Source organism: Quercus robur, chromosome 2 (genome assembly GCF_932294415.1).
Source record: "Quercus robur chromosome 2, dhQueRobu3.1, whole genome shotgun sequence".
NCBI classification, from domain to species: Eukaryota; Viridiplantae; Streptophyta; class Magnoliopsida; order Fagales; family Fagaceae; genus Quercus; species Quercus robur.
The window spans coordinates 21,321,882-21,332,799 of record NC_065535.1 but is presented as its reverse complement, the minus strand read 5'-3'; positions in this window follow the sequence as shown (position 1 = coordinate 21,332,799).

Below are 10,918 nucleotides of genomic sequence, written 5' to 3'. Positions count from 1 at the left end.
TTAGTAGACTTGTTTTGCTCCTTTGGTGACTCTGACTAGCTTCTTGCATAATGGTTTTGGCCTTGAGGAAGGTTGGTGAGAGAGGAGGAATTTTTTGGTATAAATTTATGAATAATATATATTTTTTAAGTATAACTTTTATAAAAAAAAGTCTAAAGTTATTTATTTCCCATAGTTGATATTTAAGTTGTATATACCAAGTAGTTAATTTAATTTGAATATTCATAAAATTATAAAATATATAGTTAAACAATAAAGGATAAATAAATCAAGATGTTATTATTTTTTTTATGTACTTGTCTAATGTCTAAATCATTGTTGATTAAGGCTAAAAAAATCATATCTTTTTGTCAATATTGACATGAATTTGTCAAATGTAATATACCTTTTATAATACTCATATTGCGTTATAAAATACTTAATTAATATTTAAAATAATTTTTTATATATTATATTCTTTAAAATGACCATGCAAGGAATATAATATATAAAAAAGAGAGGAAAAAAAACCTCATCATACTTTATTTATTCATCACTAAGAAAAATTTCCTGGCTCCATTGCCTTCCCCACTGCATATAAAGGAAGTGACTGTAAATTATCATATACCAAATTTCGTACATGAAAATGTGTTTATGATTGCATTCTGATCCCCCCCCCCCCTTTTTTGTGTGACTATTTTTAATTTTTGATTAATAATAAAGTTATTCACTAGTTCTCACATCTTCTTTATGATCTGAATGAAGTACAACCTTCACCAGCTGGTACACTTAAACTTAATCTTCCTACCCAAACTTTTCTGCCGCTCGATTCTTCATTCTCATTTTCAAACTAGGATTATTATGGTCAAATGCTAGCTAGTAGAATCCATTTAGTGATGATGAGTATTAGAAGAGGAATATCAGGTAGGTTTGATGCTTTGCCTACTCAGTATCCAAATCTCGCAGTAGGTGTTGATAGGTGTTCGGTTTATATATATATATATATATATATATATAGTCTATGCACACATTGGCCAGCCAACCTTCTCTAATCTCTACTCATTGCTCCCATTGTCTTCCTTATAGACTTTAACAAAAGTGTTTCGTTTTGCATTGTTGTAGGAACTAGAATTTTTTAACTGTGTAGAGTTTTAATAATAAAACCTTACTATATAGAGATTTTACTGAAGATCGTTCTTTAATATTTCAAGTGTTTAGCAAATTACAATTAACATTAATATAGAGTTCTAAATTTAAAAAACACAAACGGTGAATTATAGAGTTCTGTTTTCTCTTAATGTATCTACTACTAAAGATTTGCAATTAAAACGTGACTTTCTATAACAATATCAAACAGCCACTTAAAACCCTTTAACAAAATTGTCAAGCATTTGATAATTTCGGCAAAATTAGAGTTTTAGACAGCTAAAACTACTTTTCTAGACTACCAGATACACCTTATATTTGTTTCTTCTGCCCCCCAAAAAAAAATCAATCTTTTAAAAAATGAGGACCTTCATAGTTAGTAGTACCACAAGACTCATCCTCAGAACAGCCCATCTGGCATCTATTAGCATGTAAAGCTTCTAGCTAGGTCTTATGTAAATATTTTCTATGATTGGGCTGGCTAAGCTGTACCTTGAACCTTCTGCAATTGTATAAAACAAAAAAAGCATCAACATCACTTTAGAGAGGCAGAGTTAGGCATCAACAAGTCAAAGTGGTAGACTATACAATTTGACTCCCTATTTGCCCAAAAAATTAAAATCCTAAACATTAATCTATAAATTTAGTAAAGACGTAACTGCTAGGGCAACCACTTCTAAATTCTGAAGAAAATTCATTTTGTTGTTTTCCTAACTAGTTGTTATCGAGTGGGGTAGCATTCTTTTGGGAAGAGACTTGCCGAAAGGTCTAAGGTAGCAAGTAAGAAAAAAAGGGTATCTCATTGATGTTAGGAACACTTGTGGATTCCACTTTGATTAGTATTGTAAATTATTGGAGGGTTTTGACCATTATGTGAAAATGAAAGTAGCCAATGACATATATAGACCAAAATACCCATTCCAAAAAGTAAAAACTACCCCTTCATTCGTTTACTGACTGGTAGCAATAGCATTCAGGGTTTCGTCCAAAGCCATCGATCATTTGATTAGAGCCTTGGCCTAACCAATTCATATTCATAATTGTTTTGCTGAGTTGAAACTTGAAAGATCATATTTTGGGTTCATCTTGAGCTTGAACAGGACTAATTTTCATGTCGATGGGGCCAAATAGGACCAGGCAAAGCTTGGCTTTTCTATGCCCTTGCACATAGCATGAAAAAACAGACAAACCGTACAAATCACAAACTTTTCTTGTGCCAAACAACTTGGGATTGAAGTGTCAAAAACCCAATTGTTCCAATGCATTGGACACTGAACTCTCTCATTTCCGTTAGGCGTGACAATTGATCACATCAACTGATGTGATATGCTTATCCATAATAATGAAAAGTTTATATTACACATATTGAAAACTCATTTTATATATATTTTAATTTGTACTGGCTCGATATATGCTATTCAAGGCGCACTTGTCACTAAAATGGTTGTCAAAATTAAAGGAAGATGGTATCAATTTGGAGCAATTATGGTGGAGGGAATTTGCCAAAAAGTGGTTCCAAAAATAATGCTCTTGGTGTATAATAGGGACATGCAATTTGTTTGTTTTTGATCGAATATGTGCAATTCACAAGATGCTGCTATATGGGTTTATACCAATCATGTGGAGCAAATACATCATATCATCTTATTATATCATAGATTCATAATCATAATGCATGTTCTTGTTGTGTATGACAGTGTAAGAGATGGTATTGAAGATTAGATGAGTTTGTCCCAACACCCATGGTGGCATTTATAGCCCACCCTCTTTCATCTTCATGTTTTTTTGCTCCCCCTCTGGCCTTTTCAACTCTCCCATCTTATTAGGTTATCTTCAAGCTTGGACCACAAAAGCACTTTAAAGCAAACTCTTTCCCTGGACCACTTAGCCACTTACCTCTTTGCTATTTGCCTTGCCTCTTAGCCTGTCTCTTCAATTAAAACCCCACCCAAAACCGATCTCTGCCCTTCTCTCTCACTCTCCCCCACATGATAAAAGATAGTCTAGAAAAGATAAGAAAGGAACATAACATTGCACAGTAGATTTCCTAATAATTACTATCAAGTATTATTCCACCCTAAATTGCCTTTTTGAGTTGCTCCTGTTACAAGTGAGATTTTACAAAAAATTTAAGATTATATAAAGTGCCACAACTTGTACTACAATTGTTTATATGAACGGCGGAGAGTTGTGAGTTTATGTGAAAGTGACAAATAACCGATCACAATTTGACACGTAAAATAATTCTGGCAAAAGTGATGACATTTTATGTGGTACTAGAACTACTCGAGTTTTGATGATTATCAGTTCATACCACTCACATCAAAAGTGCATGGGCTATAGTCTCTCCAGCATGTACAAGTACAACATGACACTTAAAAAAGTAACATTAGTGATTAGGGATTGTTTGGTCACTGACAACATCCTGTGAGCTATCTAGTCTTTACTATCCTGGACAGGCTGGAGTAGTTCTGCTAAAACGCGTTTGGTTCATTTGTGGTGAAATTAAATCTGATAAAAAAAAATGATGGAAAAAGCATTAAAAAAAAAAAACTGATATCTTGGGTTTTTGAATGAAGATTTTTTTTTTTGAATGAAGATTTTAAAGGTTCAAAATTCACCTTCTTCCAATTATTTAATAGGAAATGTTAACGAATGTCATAAGGACATTAGTTTAAAAATTATTTTCAGAAATTTTTTTATGGAAAAATGATAAAACAATTAATGTTGTTAATAGTTTTTTATATTCCCATAAAAGTTGTATTAAAAATTTTCTAATATGATTTATTAATAATTTTTCTAAGGGCATCCATTAACATGATCCTTATTTAATTAGCAAAAATAAAATAAAAGATGGATCACACTTAGCTTTTTGGATATTTTGCTAGTGTTTGGATTAACCTTTGGGTTTATATTCCCGTAAAAGTTGTATTAAAAATTTCCTAATATGATTTATTAATAATTTTCTTAAGGGCATCCATTAACATGATCTTTATTTAATTAGCAAAAATAAAATAAAAGATGGATCACACTTAGCTTTTTGGATATTTTGCTAGTGTTTGGATTAACCTTTGGGTATCCTAGCCTTTACTTAGATTTTTTTATTTCCTACTCATAAGACATTCCAGATATCCCAGTAACTGATAATGTGATGGATGGAAATTAAGACTTCCAGATTCATGGCACATCCTATAATTAAGTTCATTGAACCCACTACCTAGATGTCATTGAAGGGACAATGAAAGTTTATTTGTTGAGTTGACAAAAATATTGTTGTAGTAAAAATGAAGTAAAACCCTAATCATGAAATGAACTAAAATATTTTTAAAAGACAAAAATATTGTTGTATTAAAAATGAAATAGAACCCTAATCATGAAATAAACAAAAATATTTAAAAAATTATTCAAGATAAATTTTGATTGGTCTGCCCCTTTATTTATTCACTTTTTCTTTTAAAAAAAAAAAAAAAAAAAAAAACTCTAGGATGAATATTTAAACCTTAATATTCAAGTGGCTCTTGAAACAAATTTTTGTTTTTCCTAAGCGAGAGCAGAAGAAGCTGACTAGAGTAGCTTCTTTACTTAAGTGTTACCATTTTTCATCACGTTGTCATTGTCATTTATGCGTATTATTTGTTCATAAAAGTCAACATATAAGTAGACTCTCCAAAAAAAAAAAAGTCAACATATAAGTATCAAAATTTTAAATATAACAACTTAGAACTTCAAACCTAATATAAGTTTAAAGTCAGAATACTCATATGTGAGTGACATTTAAATTAATATAATATAATATAATATAATTGGACGAATTTATATGTGTTAGTTATAAATTAAATCATCTTGGAGTCAAATCCTAGTAGCTGAGTGGTTACTTTGCACATGTTTAATAAATGCTTAGTATTGCTTTTGAAATAGAGTTGAGACTTGAGATTATAATGCATTCAGCCAAACAAAAGTTTGAGATTAGTGTCTCTAAGTATAAATCACATACAATCATCTACTTTTACCTTATTTAGCTAAGTACAAACAGTAGCCAATTACGAATATTTGCCTCCATAGAACATACTATAGAAGCATCATGCACTCTCTTTACGAGTGCGCGTAAGAAAGCTTAATTAGAAAGTCCAGCTTCGACAGTAAGAATTGGGAACACCTGCCAGAATAAGTAAGAGGCATCAACAGCCCCACCAGCCAATGTAGGTGATATGATAGATGAGGAAAAAGGTATCAAAAGACATAGGATAAGGTGAAGCATGGTTTTGATGATGGGTTTTGTTTATTTGCTCTTCTTTGTGTGATGTCGCACCCATTTGTTTACTCTCTCTCTCTCTCTCTCTCTCTCTCTCTCTCTCTTTTCGGTGAATTGTGAATTTGTGATAGTGACCAGTTAGCATAGTGAAGGAAACTGAGAATTCATGCTGACAAAACTACTATAAATGGGGGCATATTTCCCTATTTTACATGATGTTGATGGTGCATATATACACATGGCAGAGAGACAGAGAGAACCATAAGGGACTTCTAGACAAAGTTTTAGACCATTTTGTCAATGCAAGGCAAAGACGGATATTGTCATTGTGGCGTGAAGGAAGAGAACTTTTTAAGAATTTTATACACAAATTCTACTCTCAAAGCAACAAGGAAGAGTCGTTTGTGGCATTTTAAGCGCATAAATTTGTGGACTAAGTTGAAACAGCTGGTATAGCGACATAGTGGGACTAGTTTTGGAAATTCTCGGAGCACTGTTTTTGATGGATATTTTTTTTTCGGTAAACGATGAATATTTACTATTTAGCAATCAGTATGCAAGGAATAATGATTGCTTTCGAGGAATTCCTTGGAAGAATTTGTGTATCCAGGGAAATTAAAAAATATTTTGGCACTTTTATTAGCATGGTTTTGGAAGTTTTCACTTTTCAATATATGATGAGTGATGGCTACTAAATTTCGTAAAGGAAAAGTTTGTGATAGTGAATGACACACTTGGTATATATACATGCATGTAAGTCGCAGCACATGGAAAGCTCTCTAGGAAAAATTAGAGAACACATGGGGTATCACTGTAGTCAAGCTTAGATGGAATACGCTAACTCAAGTTGTCCCCCTTTACCCCTCTTATTTATTTATTTTAAAAAAAAAAACTAAATATTTAGGTTAAGTGGTGTCAAAAGTATATTTAACGCTACATTTGTTTCAATGAAAAATTTATTGTAAAAATAGTTTCACACGTTTTTTTGTATTTGATAGTATTAAGAAAAATAAGTAAAAGGAAAAATATATTTGGATAATAGAAAATCCCATTAAAAATATAACTTAATTTTAGAAATTATTTTCTGCTAAAATTTTCAGAAAAAAAAAATCTATATCTCACACCACACTAAATAAATGGAGGTTAAAAGGCAATATGATGAAGAAAAAAAATCATTTTTTTTCTTTATCACAAATTCACAATATTAGATGAAAAAAAACTCCTATACTAATATTATTCTTTTCAACTATTGGAAAGGATTAAAATTTATAGTCATAATATTCCTTGTGATACCACTCAGTTGTATTGTATCATGTATATCTGTATATTATATAAAATGAAGTTTTTTTTTTTTTTTGTTACACATATAATCTTTTGAAAATCCAAGTTTTATCACTTTATTATTCTAATAAATTTTTTTAATTGTTTCTCAAAAAAATATTTTTTAATTAAGCTTAAATTCTATAAAAATTCCCCATAAAACCTCTTATACTTATAACATTCATTAGAATTCTGCCACATCATATTTTCTTTAAATAGTAGAATAGATAGTTATGTATATAAGACAATCATAATATGTTTCTCAAAAAAGAAAAGAAAAAACGACAATCATAATAAATGCCTATCAATTATTATATTACCATAATTATCAAATTGTATATTTAAAAAAATATATAGAGAGAGAGAAATCATATTTTATGAACTTATTACTTTTTAGGATTAATTTGCTTAATTTACAACTGTATGGACATACGACAACAATGAGTTTTTTTTTTTTTTTAAGAAGAACCAACAATGACTTTTGAGCCTTTTGCATCATAATAAACACCTATTACTAATTTATTATAACATTTCTCCTCTCTGAATATTATTATTTAATTTTTAAAAAAATAAAGTTTAGGAGGTCAAGTAGTAGGACTATCAATCTATCATTATGGTTTACGTTCAAACAAAATAATAAATATTACTGAATTCACCTCTCTACGCTGCCTGCCAAGCATCTTGTACTATCGGTGGTATCTTGTTAGTTTACTCCCTACTCATAAGGTTTTGGGTTCCAAATTTTGTGAGTGGCTTGCTGATTGCTCCATAAAACAGGCTCATATATAAGATAATCAACTCTATTATTGGAAGAAGGTCTCATGTTGTCTGATCTAAGTTTCGACTCTCTCATTGTTTTGAAAGAAAACTAAACAAGAATAACCACGGTTAATTTTACCAGGACAAAGTTTAACTACAAAATTGGTTGTAATCTAAAAGTACAACTTTACTCAATATTTTTTTATTGAAGATGAATTTTAACAAATCTACCATTGGATTTCATTTTCTTTTTATATCCTCCATACTTGCAAAATTTTTAGAAAATTAAAGATCAATAACTATGCCATCAATCAATTGTTTAAATTGCAAATTTTTGTAATTTAAATTATGCATAAAATATAACCTAATAAATCAAATAATAAATAATATCCGATTGACACAGAATTTGACATGTGTATTAAGAGCGTAAACAATAAGCAATCCAGCGGCTGGATTTTCAAAATTGTAGTAATTTTAGTGATATTGAGTAAGATTGAAGTATTAGGCTACAACCAATTTTATAACTAAACTTTGTCCATTTTACTTTTTTTTTTTTTTGAGATGAATGATAGAAATTTTTTTTTTTTTTTACTATTCTTAAAAGCCCTGCGTTATTTATAAACCTAAATGGGAATTATCCACACAAAAAAAAAAATGGTAAAATTATTAAAATTTAAAGGCAAAAATCATTTCTGATTTTCGAGAAAGTTTCGGAAACTTTTTAGAAGGGATTGAGATTTTTTTTTTTTTTTTTTTTTTCCTGTAGGAAATATGTGTTTCTTGTGTTATAGAAGGAAAGCAGGCAAGGATCAAGGAGCATTTATTATTTAACTATTATATCTTGTCATTTAGCTTATCTATCACAATCATTTTCATAATTATTAGAAATCTCACATTTTCCATATTCTTCTTTTGCATTTCCATTTTAAATACAGTGCATGTTTCATCTCCCCAACCGGTAAAGAACAGAAGATTAAAACTCTTTAAAGATTTTGTCAAGAGTCTTGACAAAATCTTTAAAGAGTTTTAATGTCTTGACAAAATCTTTAAAGAGTCAAGACTACAAAACAAATTTGTTGAATCCTTTCAGCCAAAACCACACATGCAATGCACTTTACGCCATTGCTCTTATCCGGTCCTTGCAAAAATAAAAAGAGGAAATTCAAAGAATTAAAAGAAATTAACAGTGCTAATCAAATCCATATCATTATCAACGTGAAAAATTGCTACAACAAAGCTTGTCATAGATATTAAGAATGATAAGAAATCATAAGAGCAATCAAATCACTCATATATTGTCGACATTAAAGATGACTAATGACATATTAATCTTATATACAATAATTAATATAAATATGCCTAAACCCACACATCATAAAAATTGAATTTGTCGGTAGGATAGAAAATGTGACCCATGAGGAGTCGCCTTCTCCTAATAGCCAATTTCAAGGAGGTCTCATCTTTTTGCTTTCACAATATTTAGTCTTTAATTTTTCAATCCATCAACGTACCCTAGTAAATTTTTAACATTTTTTCTGGAAAAATAACAAAACATGAAAAAAAAAAATTTTTGATAAATAAAATAAAATTTTAATTTAAGGTGTTTGTTCTATGATGATTAATCTGCATTATCATTAAGTCAAAAATTAAAAGATACCAATAGGTTATATTGAATCTTCATGTGTCACTAATTATGGGCTTTCCAGTAAATGGTCCAAGCCCAAATGGTTATAAATTATGACCCAATAAAACCCCAAAAGCTTGAATCTGTTATTCTAATCCTGTATCTTATTAAAGTCTTCTTTTTTCTTTTCTTTTTTTCCTTTTGTTTAAATTTTTTTATAGAATCAATATCTTATCAAAGTTGAAAATAGAAAAGGGATACATAGAAAGCTAGCTTAACAATTCTAATAAAAGCTATTCAAAAACCATTAGCATCTCATATACTGGGTGTTATTTAGAGGACTCCAATTATTAGCCTTGTGGACTGTGGAGTTTCATTCTTGCAAATGCACTTCTTAGATGGGATACTTAATGTTTGGTTACAACACCACATAGGTTGATACACACAACACCTAGTATCCATCGTTTACGACTAAGATTACCTGGGTATCAATCATTCTTCGAAGTTCGTTGCTTGCTTCAAAGTGCAAAAAAATATGCTTTTGAGTTGTATATTTGTATGAAAGAAAGGGAAATATGACACAATAAAAGAAACAAAAGAGTTAAAGTATAACATAATAAAATATATGATCCTATAGTGGTTTAATACGCATAGAAAATCCTTCATAAAAATATATATATATATATATATATAATAAAATAAAAAAACGCATAGAAAATCCCTTGTTGGACAAATGCAAAGGGGTCCAAGTCCTTTGATGAGACTCAATTCTAACCCACTATTGAGACCAACTTTAAACACACTTAATGTCAAATTTACTATCCATTCTGCTGGGTGGAGAGGTGGTCATGATGCAATGAGCAACACAACTAGTAACCTAGACACCAAAAAAAACCAAAAACAAAAGAAGAAGGAAGACGAGAGCTGTAAATAAGTAAATACAAAATATTTACTAAAGAGTAGGGCCTACAAAGTGCAAATGGAATTGTGACCATTTAGGTAAATGGCAAAACTTGGGGCACAACACTTGACCTAAATGTGTATTGGATATTTGGATCTTTTTCATAACTAAGGAAATGTTTTGAACAAATTTCAGCTCATTTAATATATATACAGAGGTAGGGATGACAAAAATTCTCTATCCCTTCTGACATGTGAAGGTTTTTCCCATCTATAATAGTGGATGAATTTTGCTTACCCTATCCCATCTAACCTTTTATCTCACCTCCAATATAAAATTTAATTTTTTTAATATCTGATTTATAATTTAATTTTGTATTATCATCTCCTAAATACATTTGTATTATTCTCTCTTAGCACTCTCATTATCATCACTCTTTTTAATTCTCTCTAACCATCTAATTAGGGATGACAAAATATCTCCACTATGCACCCTATCTCGAAACGGCATGCTCCTGTTTTACACAGGTTTTTCTTGCATGGAAGGGACACCCTAATTCGACCTTGCTACACTTGATTGACATCTATACGGACCTATATCTTTATCAATTCTAAATTAATCATTCACACCATCTTTTTTTCACGCACTACATTATCTCTTTATCTTCTTCTTCTTTTTTTGAGAAACCAGATTGGTATTTTATTGAACATAACTAAGGAACATCAATCAAAACACAGAATTTGGCTTTTTTTAGCCAGGGCATCAGCAACACAATTACAATTGCGTTTAACATGACAGAAACAGAAAAAACTTAACTCGTTAACTTGGAAGAGGATATCTTCAATCACATAAACATACTCGGACAGATCTGCATCGCCACTCTGAAGAGCTTGAATAACTACTCCGATGCCAGCAACGTTGATATCTTTATCACTTC